The following is a 20,519-nucleotide window of genomic DNA, read 5'->3' on the forward strand; positions in this document are numbered from 1 at the left end:
TGTGTGTGTGTGTGTGTGTGTGTGTGTGTGTGTGTGTGTGTGTGTGTGTGTGTGTGTGTGTGTGTGTGTGTGTGTGTGTGTGTGTGTGTGTGTGTGTGTGTGTGTGTGTGTGTGTCAGAGAGTCACACAAATTCAGTGATCAGGATATCAGGTGCTGAGTTTATAAGAAGTATAATCTTAAAAGTTTAAATGATATCTTTTAAAAATAAAAGATTGTTTAAATGAAATCTTTAAAGTTTGAATACATACACATCTTCTATTTATCTTTTAGAAGATTACTGTAATGATTTTGTTTAAATTGAACCTAAGGTATAATTGTTATTAAACAATGTCTGTTCAAAAACTTTAGATGGTTGAAAAACTGTACTTAGTCGTCTTAAATCTCATTTATATGAAAAGATTCAATCATAATTTTTTGTACGTGTGGAGTTTCAATTTTGATGGCTTTCCATAGCCATGATGATTTTTGTACCGTAACTGCATATTCGATCATGTACAACACGACCATCACAGAAAACTATAAAATAAATAATTTAATATCATTTCTAAGCTGTATTGCACGCGCGCACACACACGGTTCTAAAAAAATGAACTAATCTCTATGTGCATCATGTCACAGCGTATGTAATGTTAGTCTGCTAACGCCTTTCCAGAGCCAAAGTTTTGTTCGTACTAAATTTATTTCAAAGCATAATCGTAAAAGTTTAAATATGATCTTTTAAAAGTAAAAGACTGTTTTAGTTTGAAGTTTAAAGTTCTTAACTTTCTTTCTTAAAAAAATCTTTAAAGTTTGAATACATTCATATCTTCTATTTACCTTTTAGAAGATTTCTGTAATGATTTTGTTTAACGGTGACCCTAAAGTATAATTGTTATAATGTGAGACAATGTCTGTTCAAAAACTTTCGATGGTTGAAAAACTGCACTTAGTCGTCATATATCTCATTAATATGAAAATATTCAATCATAATTTTTTGTCCATGCGGAGTTTCAATTTTTATGGCTTTCCATAGCCATAATGATTTTTGTACTGTAACTGCATATTCTATCCCTTACACCTAAACACGACCATCACAGAAAACTACATTTGTACATTTTCGAAAATTAAATAAATAAATAATTTAATAAAATTAAGCTAAATAAATATATAAATAAAAACACCTTACATTTCCAGAGAGGAAAGCAACAATTCGTTATTCGCTAGTTCGTTATGCAACAATCCAAAAAGCAAATAGTTTAGGTTGTCAAACAAAACAGATCCAGATCCTTCAGAGATAAACTACAGTGCGAAATAAATCATTTAAAAGCATAACCTTAAAAGTTTCAATAAGATATTTTAAAATTAAAAGACTGTTTAAATCAAATCTTTAAAGTTTTATTAAAATCATATCTTCTTAGAAGACTTATGTATGATGTAAATGATTTTGCTTCGATTTTAACCGAAGGTATAATTGTTACTAAACAGCGTCTGTTCAAAAACTTTAGAATGTTGAAAAACTGTGCTTAGGCGTCTTAGATCTTATTTATACAAAAATATTTCAAACAGTAGTTTTGTCCATACAACATGTTATCAAAGTTTGTCACAATGTTTTTTGTTGTTGTTGTTTTGTTTTAAGAAATCCGAGGACTCTACATTGCTCTTATTTAGATCAAGTTGTATCTTTTAGAAAATCACCACACATGTTTCAGAGATGCTGGTGGTCCGTGGCGCCACTGGCGTGGCATAAGTAAAGTTTGTCTTGAGCGAATATTTAATTTTACTCGTCTTAATTCAAATCATGACCTTACTTGTAGCTATGATCTTTTACACGTATAAGATCATTTTTACTTGTATCTCCCGAACTATCCTTAATCAGTGTGGAAACACACAGGGTGAAACCCTTTACTGAGAATATACTATCGGTTATCTACTCAAAATATATGTAGAAGTTTAAAATGTTAGCATTTGTTGCGCGTACATTTACACGAAGGACATGTATTTAAGAATAATCTTTATTTAAACTCTTATTTTGTTATTCACATTCATTTGTTTCAGTATAATGATGGATTATAAGAACCACACAAAACAATATTAATTATTTATTGTTAGGTTTTCATATGTTTACATTTACAGCACATTTTTATATACATTGTTACTGATTTGAAGTGCACACAAATTAGTTACGTTGTAAATGTTACTTATATTTGTTTCTATTTTGAGATTAAGTTTACAGTGATGAACTTCAGACATGGTCCGCTGCAGGATTAGAGTCCGGACAGGAACAACATTTTAGCATTATTGGTTCTGCCCGGACATACCATTTGCTGGGAATTGCACGGGGGAGGAAGAAATGTTAATGTCTTTATTTAGTTGTACATTTATGATACTTGACTACATTTTGCTGTCCTTATCATACATGTGCTTAGTTGTACATTTATGATACTTGACTACATTTTACTGTCCTTATCTTTATTTACTATATACCTCTGTTTGATTTGATTTATTTAATGTTATAAATATAACATAACAGATTAATATATCCTGTTAATATAAATATACAGTTTAATAACAGTAAAATATAATATAACAGTTATAAATTACAAAATACCATTTTTCAACCGAGTGAATCTAGGCCTTCAGAAGTCATAACTTCAGGGGTCAACGGTTTAGGTCAGTTGGCGAAAACACTGCGTGTTTAAAAATCAAATACTGTATTATAGGGGTGTGCATTGGCACTGCCCTCACAATTCGATTCGATTACGATAACGTACAATTCGATTCTACGATGCATCGTGATGCATCAAAATTCTACTGCACACAACAAGGCAAATTTTTCATCAGTCATGAGGCAATACAAGCAGTCAGATATTGAACAACAGATTTTATTGGCTGCTATGTGTGTATTATCACTCTCCTGTATCTTTGACATAAATGTCATTAAATAAAATAAAATTGAATGGTACAGGGTATTGGATATGGCATTTTCAAACCTGAAAAAGAAAACATAAATCACTGCTTTCAGTGCTTTGAATGAGAAATGTTTCTCTTCTCTCTGCTTGAGAACCATTTGAAATTAAATTTCAACTTTATTGTCCAACTCGAGGCCAGAAAATAAACAGTGTAGGGGTGTAACGGTTCACAAAATTCACGGTTCGGTTCAATACGATACACTTGTGTCACGGTTCGGTACTTTTTCGATACAGCAAAAAGAAAGAAATGCCAGAGAAATTTCCTTGATTTAAATTTTTTTTTTTTTTATTTATTAAAACTAACATCATAAAGTGTGATATTTTTTACTTTGAGCAATGATGGAGCTATAATTGACTCTTCTTATGAGCATATAAAACAAAACAGCTCCTTGGAAAAAATGAAATGTAATATTTTGTGCTTATAAACAAATGTTTATTTTAATTCAGATTAACATTTGAGGGCAGCAATGTTATTCATAATGTCGAAATAAATCCGACATACCGTTACTTGAAAGCATTATAGCCCACTATTCCTGCCAAACTTCCATGGTTGCAGTTAGTGTTACTACAGTAAATCCATGGTGAATGTTGCTGATCTGTGGACACTGGATAGTTCATTCATGTCACAATGTCTTCCTGGTTTCCACGTCAGCGCTGTTTGATCCGTTAATAACGGTGAAATGTGAATGTTTCTCACTAGATCTTGCAGCGATATTATTACTTTAGCGGCGAGTTCAAATGCTTTCTTTACTGGATCTCTTAGCGCTGTGTAGTATTAGATCGGCTCGCGCTGCTTTGGTCCAAACTGATAAACAGTCCGTCACGAGTAGCTCAGTTTCGTTCCGCTTACATTGCGTTTGCCATTTGATGTTGTGGTCGCGCCAGCGTCTACATTATGAGCGCGCTCGCGACGCGCTTACATTTGAAATAACCGTTCGGTTTGAAAATGCGTGCCTTGTACCGAACGGTTTAATACGAATACGCGTACCGTTACACCCCTAAAACAGTGACATAATCGATTATGGCACTTTGCCGCATCGATGCTGAATCGTGCATGCCCCGCATTGCGATGCATCGCCGAATCGATTATTGTTGACACCACTACTGTATTACACTTTTCAAAGGATAATCTAGCTATAAAGTTAGAATAAAAAGTTAAAAACCAAACATATCTTCATACCTGTTGTGTTCTGACACAAGGCCATTAACTTGTTCTTTTTGTTTCATAAATGTATTTTGCTTATTTCTATAAATATCAACCTGATAAATATGGTAAACAAGATAATCATGCTACCCAATACGTCTGACACAACATCTTAAGAAAAACAGTGTTTTAAAATACAACTAAACCATGATAACAGATGATTGCATGTTGATTGCTAAGTTTCAGGCATAGTGCAAGCATGCAATGTTTGAGAAATCTAATATTGGTGTAATCTTTGCGAGGTCTCACCCCCAACGCACAACTTTGTGTTGGGTGATCCAGGCATACTTTTACTAAATAAAATATCATGGAAGTCATTTTCAAACTGTAATTATACCATATTTTATTTATTAATATTATGGCTTCATGATGATTTAAAGTTTTTGTTTGTTTGTTATTAACTAATACCTTTATCTTTTAACTAACACTTCAACATCCAGCACAAAATTAAAGAGATATATGAGCTAAGGATGTCCTCTGACCCCAAATAAATTGATAGTGGAATGTTCACAATCTACAATATACAGTTAGATATTCTCCTTCTTAGTATGTGTGTAAATAGTTGTGCTTAAATCTTTGGGTGTATTTTTACACACCATAGTGATGCAAAATTCCACATTCTATGAACTAACTTTAAAACATCATCTTATTCTTTATCTTTAAGATTCAAAAGACCAAATCACTAAGAAAAGCTCCGTTTATAATAAAAAGTTTCCAAATGATGGTTTTATTACTTCGCTAGATTTAGTCATCTTGTTCAGACGACACTGTTTCACATTTTATATGTTGGACTGTATGTGTTTTAGGTGAAGACGTTTCTTTGAGAGCCGTCAACATTCAGTGTTTATAGAAAAAAATGACCATTAAGAATTTAAGTGATAGTCTTTCTGTTTGACTAAATTGATACTTCATTTAGTGCATGCTGTTTTACAACAGAATCACATCCGACTATGGCACCGAGAGAGGCATATTCATCAAAGCTTGAGGCTGTTAAACAAAGTTCCACACTTCAACTGGGTTAAAAGTAAATGAGCATTTTAAAACAAATAAGAAAAGCCACTATAGTGATCAGTTTTAGCTTTTGAATGTCTGTAATTGATCTTGTTTTTGTACAGTTTGCAAAAAGTATATAGTCTCCGAGCGTGGTCATACATGTTCATATAGGAATGTATGAAAAACATGAACAAATATTGCATAAAGAGAATTAAATGACGGTCCTTCTACATGAGAGTGTTTAAGACTAAACAAAATATATTTATTTTAGAACATCTTTCTACGAAACATCGACGTCAAAGATGAGGATGCATCGTAGAATCGAATTGTACGTTATCGTAATCGAATCGAATTGTGAGGGCAGTGCCAATGCACACCCCTATAATACAGTATTTGATTTTTAAACACGCAGTGTTTTCGCCAACTGACCTAAACCGTTGACCCCTGAAGTTATGACTTCTGAAGGCCTAGATTCACTCGGTTGAAAAAATACATTGTCTCAAAGCAGCTTTACAGAAAGTGCATTTCAGAAATATACACAGGCGTCGAGTTGTCTCTTCACGGACGTCGAGTCGCCTCTTCACGGGCGTCGAGTCGTCTCTTCACGGGCGTCGAGTCGTCTCTTCACGGGCGTCGAGTCGCCTCTTCACGGGCGTCGAGTCGCCTCTTCACGGGCGTCGAGTCGTCTCTTCACGGGCGTCGAGTCGTCTCTTCACGGGCGTCGAGTCGCCTCTTCACGGGCGTCGAGTCGCCTCTTCACGGGCGTCGAGTCGTCTCTTCACGGGCGTCGAGTCGCCTCTTCACGAGTCGCCTCTCTTCTTTCTCTCTCTACCCTCTCTCTCTCTCTCTCTTTCTGTCTCTCTGTCTTTCTCTAGCAGCCATTTATATACTTATTTCTGGTTATAATGTAGTCAATTAATTCAATTCAATTCAAATTTATTTGTATAGCGCTTTTCACAATACATTGTCTCAAAGCAGCTTTACAGAAAGTGCATTTCAGAAATATACACAGGCGTCGAGTTGTCCCTTCACGGACGTCGAGTCGCCTCTTCACGGACGTCGAGTCGCCTCTTCACGGACGTCGAGTCGTCTCTTCACGGGCGTCGAGTCGTCTCTTCACGGGCGTCGAGTCGTCTCTTCACGGGCGTCGAGTCGCCTCTTCACGGGCGTCGAGTCGTCTCTTCACGGGCGTCGAGTCGCCTCTTCACGGGCGTGGAGTCGTCTCTTCACGGACGTCGAGTCGTCTCTTCACGGGCGTCGAGTCGTCTCTTCACGGGCGTCGAGTCGCCTCTTCACGGGCGTCGAGTCGTCTCTTCACGGGCGTCGAGTCGCCTCTTCACGGACGTCGAGTCGTCTCTTCACGGGCGTCGAGTCGCCTCTTCACGGGCGTCGAGTCGTCTCTTCACGGGCGTCGAGTCGTCTCTTCACGGGCGTCGAGTCGTCTCTTCACGGGCGTCGAGTCGTCTCTTCACGGGCGTCGAGTCGTCTCTTCACGGGCGTCAATGAACAAATGGAAATTACTGACTTATTGTCTTAGATTGATTTAGTCATTCAATTCAACATATTCTGTACAACTGTGTCTTCAAATTGCTGATATAGCCTATAATTTAGATGATTCCTGTTGTCGTCATTGGCATTTGTTATAACAAAAGCAGGTTAATATAGTTTGGTCTGTTTTTGTTTAACGTTAGCCTAACTTAACGTTACTACAGGTGTCCTCATCCTCTCGAATACCATTTTAAAGCCATTTACTGGTCAATAAATATTATGTTGTGAATAATCAGCTTTACATTTACATTTATGCATTTGGCAGACGCTTTGGATAAGCTACTTACATTGCATTATCCTATACATTTATACATAGGCATGTGCAATCCCCTGGGATCGAACCCACAACCTTGCGTTGTTAACGCAATGCTCTTACCACTGAGCTACAGGAAAGCTTTGTTCTTTTGTTTCCCCAGAACTACCAGTACATTTCTAAAATAATCTGAACATTTCAGTGGCAACATTGAATTACAGTAAGTTACCTATATTACCTTATTACTATGAATTTTCTCCGTGTGAAATTGTATTGTTTGACTGTGTACTTGTGTTTTTTAATCAGTTATTCTTTGAAAATCTTCCCTCATGCTCTCAAATATTATTAATGTTACTGTATGTCAATGTTATGTTAATCACAGGTTTGGTGCCAATAATGCTATGCATTTTTTCTTATATCTTTATCATTTGCATTTGAATGTAAGACATTTTAACTCTGAATTACAACTTCAAGTTTAGTCTTTTTCGACAAAAAAAAAAAAAAGGAAAAAGCTATATGGCTTCAGAAGACTTACAACACAACCCATAACACATGAGTTGTGAACTCATTGATTATTTTTAGGATCTTTTCTGGGACATTTTTGGAGCTTAACCATTTTTACATAAATTGTTGCATTGAATTGAACTAGACAAGTGTACATAAGAATGGTTTAATGAATGATTTACACAATTTTGTTCTGCTTGTGTTTCATGCAGTGAAATTGAATGGTGACAGGGGTTGCATTATGCCTGAGATCTGCTTTTGGGTTCCACAGACAGAAAGTCAAACAGGTTTGGAACGTCACAAGGCTGAAGAGATTATTTAAATTTCACAACTATCACTTTAATAACCTTACTAACTGTACATTTTGTACTTTGCAGGGATCTCAGTAAGCTGAAATACAAGATTGAACAAGAATAAAAATCCTCCTGTAGACCTGAAAATCACTGAAGTGCCTAGACCATCCACCAGAAAAGAGGAAAAATAAACGGAAAATGAATCTCCTTTACCTTTTCACTTTTCTAACTCTTTAAGTATGATTCCTGTGACATGTCCCTTGTGAGGATTTTATTATTGATTAATTTTGTGAAATTACACGGGCAAAAAAGTCCATTGACCATTGTCAGCAGTGTAGTGATGTAATGTATGAAGCACAGCTCACACAGGAGTCACTTTCAAGCTGCTTTCTGTTGGTCAAATCTAGCGAATTCCAGTGACCAACTTGGTCCCATAGTGACATTTGACCACAAACGAAATTGCTGATCATGTGGATTCTTATTGAAATGACTGGAATTCACCAGTGAACATTCACAGAACAACAGATAATTTTACTGCACCTTAATACTGTTTCCGGGTCGAAGCCTCTACTCTATCTTGTTTCATGAGAATACTCAACAACCATTTATTAACACTGTTGATTCAAGTCACATATTTATTGTAATGACCCTGACAAGTGCATTCAGCTTTGGGGAAGAAAGTATATTTTTACTCAAAAATAATATATTTATGGTATATTTCTTGTTTGTTTGGAAGACACTCTTAATTAATTTGTAATGTACTTGTAATACAAAAAAGTACGCTTTAATATCACTAATCAAGCATGAAAATACGCATGTACTTAAAGTGTACTAAGTATACTTAAAATTGTCTCAATTTAGCATCAAAAAGTACACTAAATACACTTAAAGTTATACTTTAGTATAATTTAATTATAACTAAAATACACTTAGTACAAAAAAAATGTATCCAAAATAGCACACTTCAAGTTAACTAATTATTAACACACTTGAAGTATACTGACAATTAGTCTGGCTGCAAGTATACTTAGCATACTTTTTTTTCACTAGGGGAATCCTGACTGAAATTTTTCATAGATATCATTTTCTTGCAAGAAAGAGCACAATTGAGCGGACACAATATTACTTGTGGTGAACACTATTAAAAAATCCATACTGTATGAAAAACTGTGGGAACCTTTTCTGCTATCTAGCAAAGAATATGGATGGGTGATATGACCAAAATCTCAATTTTACTTCACAGTAACAATATCATGGTTTCACAATTCTATCATCCTGGGATGGTGCTGCTCTTCTCTCTAGTAATATGGCACATAGTCTTAGAGCTCAAACATGACAATCTGGGGCTCAGGTCAGGAAGCAGACCGACTGGCTAAACCGACCGTCTGCTAGCCGTCTCACGTCACCAAGGTCAGATAAATCCCGACACATAGAGTCTCTTTCACCTAGCTATCATCATATAGAGACCGTGTCTGTTCCCCGAATTAGGACATTAAACTTCCAAACCCATCTAAGGGTAAAAATGTAATTGATGTTCATCAAATAAAAAACGGATATAATACAAATCAGCAAATGATAAAGCTCGGGTTGCTGAATATTAGATCCCTTACTTCAAAAGCACTTATTGTTAATGATATGATTACAGACTATAATCTAGATGTGCTGTGTTTGACAGAAACCTGGCTAAAACCAAATGATTACATTACTTTAAATGAGTCCACCCCGCAAGATTACTGTAATAAACATGAACCTCGTCTGAAAGGCAAAGGAGGAGGTGTTGGTGTAATTTATAGTAATATTTTCAGAATTACTAAGAAGTCTAGTTAAATATAATTATTTTGAAGTGTTGGTGCTTAATGTAGCAACATATAGTGTAAATAATAAATCACGTTTGAGATTTGTGCTGGCTACTGTATACAGGCCACCAGGGCACCATACAGACTTTATCAAAGAATTTGCTGACTTTCTATCAGAGTTAGTACTGGCTGCAGATAAAGTACTAATTGTTGGTGATTTTAATACACATGTGGATAATGAAAAATGGGATTGGCATTTAAAGACATATTTAACTCTATTGGAGACAACACGTGTCAGGACCCACTCATTGTCGTAATCATACTCTAGATCTAATATTATCATACGGAATAGATGTTGATGCCGTTGAAATTCTGCAGCAGAGCGATGACATCTCAGATCATTATCTAGTCTCGTGTAAACTTCATTTAGCCAAGGCTGCAAAGCCGACTCCGTGTTACAAATATGTTAGACGTATCACTTCTGCCACTAAAGATTGCTTTATTAATAATCTTCCTAATCAGTTTCATCATCACAGCATCCCGGATAGCTTAGAAGAACTAGATATTGCGACAGAAACTTTTAACTTTCTCTTTTCCAGCACTTTAAACACAGTTGCTCCGTTGCGATTCATGAAGATTAAAGAAAATAGCTGTAGGGGTAAAATCTTTGCGTGGCAGGGGGAGCTGCCACTCGACCAGTCACGGATATATGCGCCGGCCACTGCGTTATATGCGCCGGCCACTCGACCAGTCACGAATATATGCGCCGGCCACTCGACCAGTCACGGATATATGCGCCGGCCACTCGACCAGTCACGGATATATGCGCCGGCCACTCGACCAGTCACGGATATATGCGCCGGCCACTCGACCAGTCACGGATATATGCGCCTGCCACTGCGTTATATGCACCGGCCACTCGACCAGTCACGGATATATGCGCCGGCCACTCGACCAGTCACGGATATATGCGCCGGCCACTCGAACTTACACAATATGTAAGGTTTAAAAAACAAAAAAACAAATGCAGCGTGAGTCTCGTGGCTCTATTAGTATCGCGCCGGCCACTACCAGCCACACGATCTCTCACTGTTTACATCTATCAGGCACTCCTATTGATACACAAAAGCACACATACAGTGCAATACATATCTTATTTACCTATTTCTCATCTAAATCTTATATTCTTTTCGCTCTTTTTACCCGTATGGGAGTGCGCGCTCTTGGCTCTATTAGCATCGCGCCGGCCACTACCAGCCACACAATCTCTCACTGTTTACATCCATCAGACACTCCTAATGATACACAAAAGCACACATACAGTGCAATTCATATCTTATTTACCTATTTCTCATCTTATCGTTTTTTTTATTTGCTCTTTTTACCCGTATGGGAGCGCGCTCGTGGCTAAGCGAAGCGTCGCACCAGCCACACGATCTCTCGCTGTTTACATTTTTCAGACACTCCTAATGATACACGAGAGCACAAAGACAGTGCAATACAGATCTTATTTACCTATTTCTCAATTAAATCTTATTTTTTATTCGCTCTTTTACCTGTATATGGGAGTGCGCGCTCGTGGCTCTATAGCATCGCGCCGGCCACTACCAGCCACACGATCTCTCACTGTTTACATCTTTCAGACACTCCTAATTATACACGAGAGCACACATACAGTGCAATACATATCTTATTTACCTATTTCTCATCTTATCGGTTTTTTTATTTGCTCTTTTTACCCGTATGGGAGCGGCAGTGGCAGGCGCATATATCCGTGACTGGTCGAGTGGCCGGCGCATATAACGCAGTGGCAGGCGCATATATCCGTGACTGGTCGAGTGGCCGGCGCATATTTAGAGTGTCCCAGTCATGAGTCACACCCTATGGCGTTATTTTTTAGTCAAAAGTTATGAGCGTGTAAGACATGCTCACGAGCACATTATGTTATTTCACACGTGCAAAAATGAACCTTCAGCTAGCATGATAAAAGTACTCGCGCACAAATTCAACAACCGAGAGGTGTACAGGTAGCTGCGAGCGAGCGCCTGGCATACTCTCATAGGTTAACTCTGCTTGTACAGTGGAATCCTGCTCGCGCGCAGCGGGCTTCTGCTCGCGGAGTGCTGTTTTGCTCGCGCAGTGGATTTCTGCTCGCTCAGCTGATTTCTGCTCGCTCGAGTCTACATGACTTTTGACAATTTGGGGGCGGAAACCAAGGAGGGCACTAACCCTCTTATGATTGGTCACTTTCATCATGGAAAATCTTGGGAAATCCTAACCCCGCCCACCTTCTGACGCAGTGCGCGTCACTCAGCTCGCTCTGCTACTCCAGCTATCTCTGTGTATATTTTAGACAACGAAATATGTGATAAAACACCATACTAACTATTTTCGTTTTCATTTAAAGAAATCTTAAACATGATAGCCACACAAATGTGGTTCAGGCAACGCGTATTGATTATATTCACTGCACATAACGTTTGCCTATTTATAAAAAAAACAAAATATAAAACACAAACCTGCCACTTTTCGTTTTAAATATAATATAAAACCATTAAACATTTTAATATGGTCCAGGCAATATGTGCATTTGTACCAAACAACAGATTTTGCAGTAAACAACATTACAGTTTTTTAAATACAATTATTACAATTTAAAATGACAAAACTCAACCCAGTCTCTTTTTGTTAAATTTCAGTTTTTATCAATATTAGCCATTATAAAAGTATAAGTAAAAGGTATAAGAAGCTATACAAATAAAGCTATACATATAAGCTATTTATCTTTACCGTTGTATGGTTAGATTAGAGCGCTGACTTTGTATGTTTGACTGAATTGTTTGCTTTATTTGTATAGCTTCTTATAAAAGGTATAAGAAGCTATACAAATAAAGCAAACAATTCAGTCAAACATACAAAGTCAGCGCTTTTAAAAAAATATAATGGCTATTATTGATAAAAACTGAAATTTAACAAAAAGAGACTGGGTTGAGTTGTGTCATTTTAAATTGTAATAATTGTATGTAAAAAAAATTTGTTTACTGCAAAATCTGTTGTTTGGTACAAATGCACATATTGCCTGGACCATATTAAAATGTTTAATGGTTTTATATTATATTTAAAACGAAAAGAGGCAGGTTTGTGTTTTATATATATATTTTTTTTATAAATAGGCAAACGTTATCTGCAGTGAATATAATCAATACGCGTTGCCTGAACCACATTTGTGTGGCTATCATGTTTTTTATCACATATTTCGTTGTCTAAAATATACACAGAGATAGCTGGAGTAACGTTAGCAGAGCGAGCTGAGTGACGCGCACTGCGTCAGAAGGTGGGCGGGGTTAGGATTTCCCAAGATTTTCCATGATGAAAGTGACCAATCATAAGAGGGTCAGTGCCCTCCTTGGTTTCCGCCCCCAAATTGTCAAAAGTCATGTAGACTCGAGCGAGCAGAAATCCACTGCGCGAGCAAAACAGCACTCCGCGAGCAGAAGCCCGCTGCGCGCGAGCAGGACTCCACTGTACAAGCAGAGTTAACCTATGAGAGTATGCCAGGCGCTCGCTCGCAGCTACCTGTACACCTCTCGGTTGTTGAATTTGTGCGCGAGTACTTTTATCATGCCAGCTGAAGGTTCATTTTTGCGCGTGTGAAATAACATAATGTGCTCGTGAGCATGTCTTACACGCTCATAACTTTTGACTAAAAAATAACGCCATAGGGTGTGACTCATGACTGGGACACTCTAAATATGCGCCGGCCACTCGACCAGTCACGGATATATGCGCCTGCCACTGCGTTATATGCGCCGGCCACTCGACCAGTCACGGATATATGCGCCTGCCACTCGACCAGTCACGGATATATGCGCCTGCCACTGCCGCTCCCATACGGGTAAAAAGAGCAAATAAAAAAACCGATAAGATGAGAAATAGGTAAATAAGATATGTATTGCACTGTATGTGTATCAATAGGAGTGTCTGATAGATGTAAACAGTGAGATCGTGTGGCTGGTAGTGGCCGGCGCGATGCTATAGAGCCACGAGCGTGCACTCCCATTTACGGGTAAAAAGAGCGAATAAAAAATAAGATTTAGTTGAGAAATAGGTAAATAAGATCTGTATTGCACTGTCTTTGTGCTCTCGTGTATCATTAGGAGTGTCTGAAAGATGTAAACAGTGAGAGATCGTGTGGCTGGTAGTGGCCATAAACAGCGAGAGATCGTGTGGCTGGTGCGACGCTTCGCTTAGCCACGAGCGCGCTCCCATACGGGTAAAAAGAGCAAATAAAAAAAACGATAAGATGAGAAATAGGTAAATAAGATATGTATTGCACTGTATGTGTGCTTTTGTGTATCAATAGGAGTGTCTGATAGATGTAAACAGTGAGAGATCGTGTGGCTGGTAGTGGCCGGCGCGATGCTAATAGAGCCACGAGACTCGCGCTGCATTTGTTTGTTTTTTTAAACCTTACATATTGTGTAAGTTCGAGTGGCCGGCGCATATATCCGTGACTGGTCGAGTGGCCGGCGCATATATCCGTGACTGGTCGAGTGGCCGGCGCATATATCCGTGACTGGTCGAGTGGCCGGCGCATATATCCGTGACTGGTCGAGTGGCCGGCGCATATAACGCAGTGGCAGGCGCATATATCCGTGACTGGTCGAGTGGCCGGCGCATATAACGCAGCGGCAGGCGCATATATTGCCTTTCCTCCGGTGAAAATTCTGCCTGGGTGGGCTGTAAGTGTTCCTCTGTATGCTCTCAATGTTCTCCGAGCTTGATGTGCTGGGAGTCGGCCTGTTTAGAACCTGTATAGACTACAGGTGCTGTCCTCAAACTTCGCTTGCCTCTTTTCTTTCCTGAACATTTTAGTGTTCACCGCTTCAAAGACCTTGGCCTCCATGAAGGCCTGGCAGAGGCGAACCGCTTTGGAACGGGGCACTTCGGCATCCCCACAGACTTTGCTCTGAATGATGTGAGCCAGGACCACGTCCACGGCCTCGGACCCCAGAAAGCAGTCATGGTAGATTTTCAGATTGTGGCGTCTCCTCTTCACCTCCACCTGCGTCTGAAGGTCGTTGATGATGTTAGTCCAGATGTGCGTGGCTCGCCATTCCGTGTCTGTCGAGAGATGGACTGGATGAGAAACGGCAGTGATATTCCAGAATAATGATCTCAAACTATTAAATAAGTCAAGCTTTAGACTGAAAGGACACACATTTTGGAACATTTAATAGATTTAAGCTCCGTTTACACCAAGAACGATAACTATAACAAAAACTATATTAGCCTCAACACCAGTAACATTATGTCTTCTGCCTCTTTAAATCAAGCTCTTTATAAAGAGAATAGATTCTGATTGGCGGGTCAATGTGTTTATCATTCATTAGCAGAAAAAACATAATTCTGAAAGTGATTCCAATTATATTGTTCCTCTGTCATATTTGTGGTGTGGACTTACCTAGGATAATTATAAAACTTTATAGTTATCATTATCATTACAGTTTTCGTCCTTCGACCTTAAAACGGTTCCATGATGCTTTAGATGGATTGGAAGTTTCTTTACTTCTTATAACATCATGTACCACGGTGGACACAAACTAGACATTATATGCCAATATTGGCATATTATGCCAAAGTTCTGCACTTTAATGCGGTTTAAAATCAATTATAACAATAAATTTCGCAAACACTTTGGCACTGTCTGTTAAAGCTGGAATACGTCTACAAAAGGAAGCTTCTTCAGACTTTTGAAACTGGACCAAGAGGTTTCAGTTTACCCATATTTAAATCCGCCACTTTATCATTTTAATCAACGTGACGGTTGCAGAACATTAAGTTTCCCATATTTGTTTTTCTCAAAGCTTTTACAGATCCTTCTTCCAACACAAAGAGCATCTGCTGCCAAGATCAATACCTCACTAGCCTTATAAATGACAGCGGGGAGGTTGATCGTTTCTCGCTAGGAGTGTTTCCTGCAGAATTTTATGTTCAGCCCTGAGGTAATGATGAAGGTCTAAATTACCCATTAGCGATCAGGATATTTACCTCCAGGATAACTGTCTCCTCGAGTGTTGTTGCTGTTAATAAACTAAAAATAATAGGCCTATAATTTTATTAAACAATAAATTAAATGAAATTGTAATTGTATTAAAAAAAGCAAAAAAAAAATTCCTCTAAGGAATTTTTTTTTTTTTTGCGATGCTAATTGCGCATCAGTTCAGGTAGGCTACTGAGTCGCTGTCCTCAGTGCGCAGAAAAGCGCTGAAACGGAAATGAAGGGGAACCCGTTTTTTGGGCTTATTTTAACTGGCCCATCCAGACTCACCTTCTGTCGGCTCGGACTCGATCGCTTCTGGCTCTGGTGTTTCTTTAAACCAGTCATGATCTAGAATGTTCATTAAGTAGATCCTTGACTCTCTGTCACGAAGGTTCTGAAGTAGATCCAGGCATTCTGTAAAAGTTTTCAGAAGAGAGATGATTAGTCCTGCTTGATTTTGAGATATGTAGTTTATGTGAGGTAATGTTTCTGTTACTATGGCATTCTCTTGATGCCCATGAACATTTATTAATGGCTAAACATTCACTGTCAATCCGCTGTGTTTTACACTTTGCTTATTTGTCATCAAGGTAATTTTACTGTCACTTGTTTAAGAGCTTTACATGTTTTCAAGCAATGCTATTTCCATTTCGTTCTTGTTTTTGGTCTCACCTTTGGACAAGTCTGTATTTTTCCGAAGAACTTTCAGAAGACCTTCTCCTTCGACCATCCCATTCAGCGCTCTGTATAACACTTCATTTGTTCCCATTAAAGCGTGAACTCTCCTCTCTGCTTTTGATTCACAATCGCCTATTGTAAGGAGTAAGTTTTCAGTAAAAAAAACTTATTTCCATATCCTGTGCATAATAAATCAGTGACTTGTGCTCAAAAAGCAAGCTCACTTGGTTCTCTGATGGCCAGTCCTCTGTGAAAGCCGGCTAACTTGATCTCCCTGGTGAATGGGTCGATGAGTACTTTTCTCAGGCTGATGTGTTCGTAACAAACACCCTGTTCCCTGCAGTGCTGAAACGCAGCGATGAGATTCTGCATGATGTGTTTTGCTTCTGCTTCAGTCAGACGACCTCTGTTTTCTTTGATGAAATCACACAAGGTTACGCTGACACCTGGATGTTCCATGATTAGGATGTCGTGATCTTCCATGCCAAACCAATCATGTAACTTCACAACATGGTCGCTATGTTCCACCATCCGCATTATAGTTGCCTCTCGACAATAAGGTTTGGATTCCCCAACCTGAAAGAAGAGATTGACAAAAGGTTAGTTGACTCCTAACCTCAAACCTCCTGACTAAAGAGTGAGCGAAATGGATGGATTTCAAACTTGACAGGTGTCTCGCTACGGGCACGAGTAAGTGCAGTGCCAAGTTTGACGTTGTTTGGATTAGAAATGCTAAAGACATCCTTAAATATATTGGTCAAAGAAGCCCCAAGAAGGTTGTGGTTTAAAAATAAACATTCTGACATAAACACCGTCAGCTAAACTTTACTTCTGAATATTATATTTTATTCACGGCCATCATTTGTAGTAACCTATTCACAAACTGTTTGCTCAAGCGTAGCAGTTCACTGTGTAGCCCGCTCGCTGAATTGTCGCGCTTATTCATTTGTGGATGTTAAAGGTGCCCTAGAATGTGAAATTGAATTTATCTTGGCATAGTTAAATAACAAGAGTTCAGTACATGGACATGACATACAGTGAGTCTCAAACACCATAGTTTTCTCTTTCTTATTTAAATCTCGTTTTTGAAAAACACCCCTGAAAAACAGGCGAATCTCCACATAACACCAACTGTGACGCAACAGTCGGGATCATTAATATGTACGCCTCTAAAAATTTGCATATGCCAGCCCATGCTCAGTGCCAGGCGGAACTGCGCAGCCGAATCATCAGAAGTTCTGCAGGTGAAGAAACAAGCGAGGATCATAGGGAAAATGGCAGATCTATCTATAATCGGATACCGCTACAGTTTAATTCGAAGTTGTTAGTTGCTCTGCCCATTTCACCACAGACTGTTTTTCTAACCTGGAACAATATCAAGCAGCCAGGCTTCTCTCGGCGACTCAAACGGACGAAGGGGGCAATTTCAACTAACGTTATATTCCCGCAAGAGGTAAGTAGTGATTTTATTAACGATAATTTACACTGTGTTATCTAGATCCAGCGCGATATTGTTTTTTCCTCGAGAGACATCATGGCTTGCAAACGAGCGAACGAAGCATGGCAGTTGCTCAGTGTTTGGATGTACAAATGAACACAAAAGTATTTTTTTAGCTCCTTCATCCGTGCCTCTGAAGAACCAGTGGGTTATGTGAATTTCTGATGTGTAATTGTTCAAGTTCAAAGACAGATAATCTTTCTCTCAAAGTCGTTCAACATTGTTTGCATCAGTAAATCGCGTTGCAGTGATAAGATCTTCATTCACGCGATCAACAGGCTGTCATCTGTTCAATGCTCATCTGCAACGTTTTATGTGATGGGAATAGATCTAAATACTTAAAAAACTTCTCATGATTCGTTAATCCCGATAGCTGTAATAGTAAAAACGTATAAAAGCTGTAATAGTAAAAGTTTTCCAGATAGCTCTACATGTAATGCCAGATATTTCATATGCAAGCATGTCAGCCAATCACAGCAGTGGGCAACAACACTGAAGTTTCACAGCAGACACGCCCCTTCAAACAGAGTGTTCAAATCAATAGATGAAATCAGGCTAGGAAATATGCCTTTTATTTCTAAATTATAACCAATTTTGATCTAAAAAACATACTAACATTATAAGGGCACCCCAGGAAACATTATAAAATAATAAAATAATCCATTCTACGGCACCTTTAACTGAATTTGTAAGTCACCTACGCTGTTCTGTATATTATATCTATCTATACATTATGGGAACGCGTGTGTGTGTGTGTGTGTGTGTGTGTGTGTGTGTGTATTATTCGCATATCTCTCGAACCGTTAGTCCGATGGATTTCAAACTTGACAGGTGTCTTGCTACAGGCACGAGTAAGTGCAGTGCCATGTTTGAAGTTGTTTGGATTAGAAATGCAAAAGATATAAGTAAATATATATATATATCGGTAAAAGAAGCACACACTGGCTTTTGCCGCTCTAGCCGCTGGCCACTCCCCCTCTCACACACACACTGAGTGAGCACAGCTGGCCACTCCCCTCTCATCTCATTGATCGGAGCTTACTCGGGGCTTACTCGGGGCCAACGGCCAGGATCTCTGGCCCGTCGAATACCTTGGGCCAGAGCGGGCCAGCTCGGGCTAGAGGAGTGGTTACTAACAGAGGCGGAGTTCACCTGAGTCGGGAGACGGCAGCGCCGGATGATTCTGTCAGCATTAAAGACTTTTAAAATAACTTAACTCGCGTTCATGTTTGAATGCCTTGTGTTTGTGATGCAAAAGACTATGCGCGCTAACCATTACCATAGTAAACATAGTAAATGCTTGAAGATACGCATAGTAAAAAAACATAGTGAAAGCTTGAAGAAATCAGACCAATCATAAAGGCTATCACAGTCATGTTTTTATTTTATCTGACTGTCAGTAGCCTACGTCTCGTCTCTTTATACCGGACTATCATAAAATAAAGCAACTTTTTTTTCGGGAGCTTCCTCTGTTTCTCTGACTGAAAATATCTGTATGGGAGTCGAGAGAGTGCTAAAGCTCCTCAGGTCGTATTTTTGGTGGCATATATTTGTAGAAATTATCATTCTTTCTAAATGTGATGTAAATACCTGTAACTACCAGATAAACAGTAACAGACGCGACTGAAGAAGTAAGTGTGTCCTCTTTCTTTTGTGAAATAGACCTAACGGAAATTTATTTCTGAGTGACTAATGTGCAATTTTGACATAAATTTATTCATTATGATCAATGTATCACTTTTTATTGTAAACCTGTGGTAAAACATCGATGCTTGGGTTTTAAATATTCAAGTAAACCACAAAAATGCCAGCAAACGGCCACTTTTATCATGTTTGTTTTCAACGCTGTTTCCAGTGATTTCTGATTAGTTTTCTGATAAAACTTCCATTTGTTGGTGAATGAGTTAGTGTGACGTTGTTCCAGAGAGGCGTGTTACGGGCGTGTTTTAGTGAAGCGCTGTGGAGCTTCTGGCCCGACAGTGGAAACGCAGGCCCAGTGCTATTAGCCCGGCACGGCCCGTTTATAGCCCTGGCTCGCACTGGCCCGACAGTGGAAACGCGGCTAATGAGTGAGCACAGCTGGCCACTCCCCCTCTCACACACACTGAGTGAGCACAGCTGGCCACTCCCCCTCTCACACACACACACTGAGGGAGCACAGCCCAGGACCAGAGACAGAGAGGGTCGAAGAAAGCAGTGGAGCTTAAGTAGCTCGGAGTTCACTGTGTATCCTGCTCCCTGAATCGTGTAGTTCAATTTTCCACATTTATTGTATGTCATTATGTCAGTATCAGTATTTGCTTTCTACCATGCACAAATAAATATGTCACTGAACTTTTGCTGTGTAATTGTAACAATGAGCACTCAAACACACCAAACCAACAATTACTAAAAACACACACAAAAACTAATTTTGCACAGGCATTTTGCACTAGTAATAGAAATTTTCATAAAGAATAAAATCGTGTCAACTTACGTCGAAATCAAACTGCCGCTCCTCAACAAGTTTGATGATCACCTAAAAAATAAAGAAAATATTTGTAAACGTAAGTGAACTGACTCATCTTTGTTGCTTACATGATAATCTACAATCTTTTTTAAAACATGTTTTGGTCAAAACTGAAAACACTGATGTTTTTGTCAGGACTCGAGAGACAGAAGGAAACAAGAGGCAAAGAGTTTGCTGTATCCAGAAGAGCAACATACTTGAGTGCCATCTGATTTCCGGATTCCTTCATGGACAGTGCCATGGGGTTTCGA

The 20,519-nt window shown here is 38.9% G+C and overlaps 1 long non-coding RNA gene across 1 annotated transcript; it reads left to right on the plus strand.

The window, feature by feature from the left end:
* Nucleotides 1-7,104: 7,104 nt before the first annotated feature.
* LOC309476814 lies at nucleotides 7,105-7,931 on the plus strand. The gene is made up of 3 exons (XR_014198378.1): nucleotides 7,105-7,167; nucleotides 7,664-7,738; nucleotides 7,829-7,931. It is a non-coding gene; the product is annotated as an uncharacterized lncRNA (long non-coding RNA).
* Nucleotides 7,932-20,519: the final 12,588 nt, after the last annotated feature.

The sequence above is a fragment of the Leuciscus leuciscus genome (genome assembly GCF_965113295.1).
Source record: "Leuciscus leuciscus genome assembly, chromosome: 16".
Classification (NCBI taxonomy): Eukaryota; Metazoa; Chordata; class Actinopteri; order Cypriniformes; family Leuciscidae; genus Leuciscus; species Leuciscus leuciscus.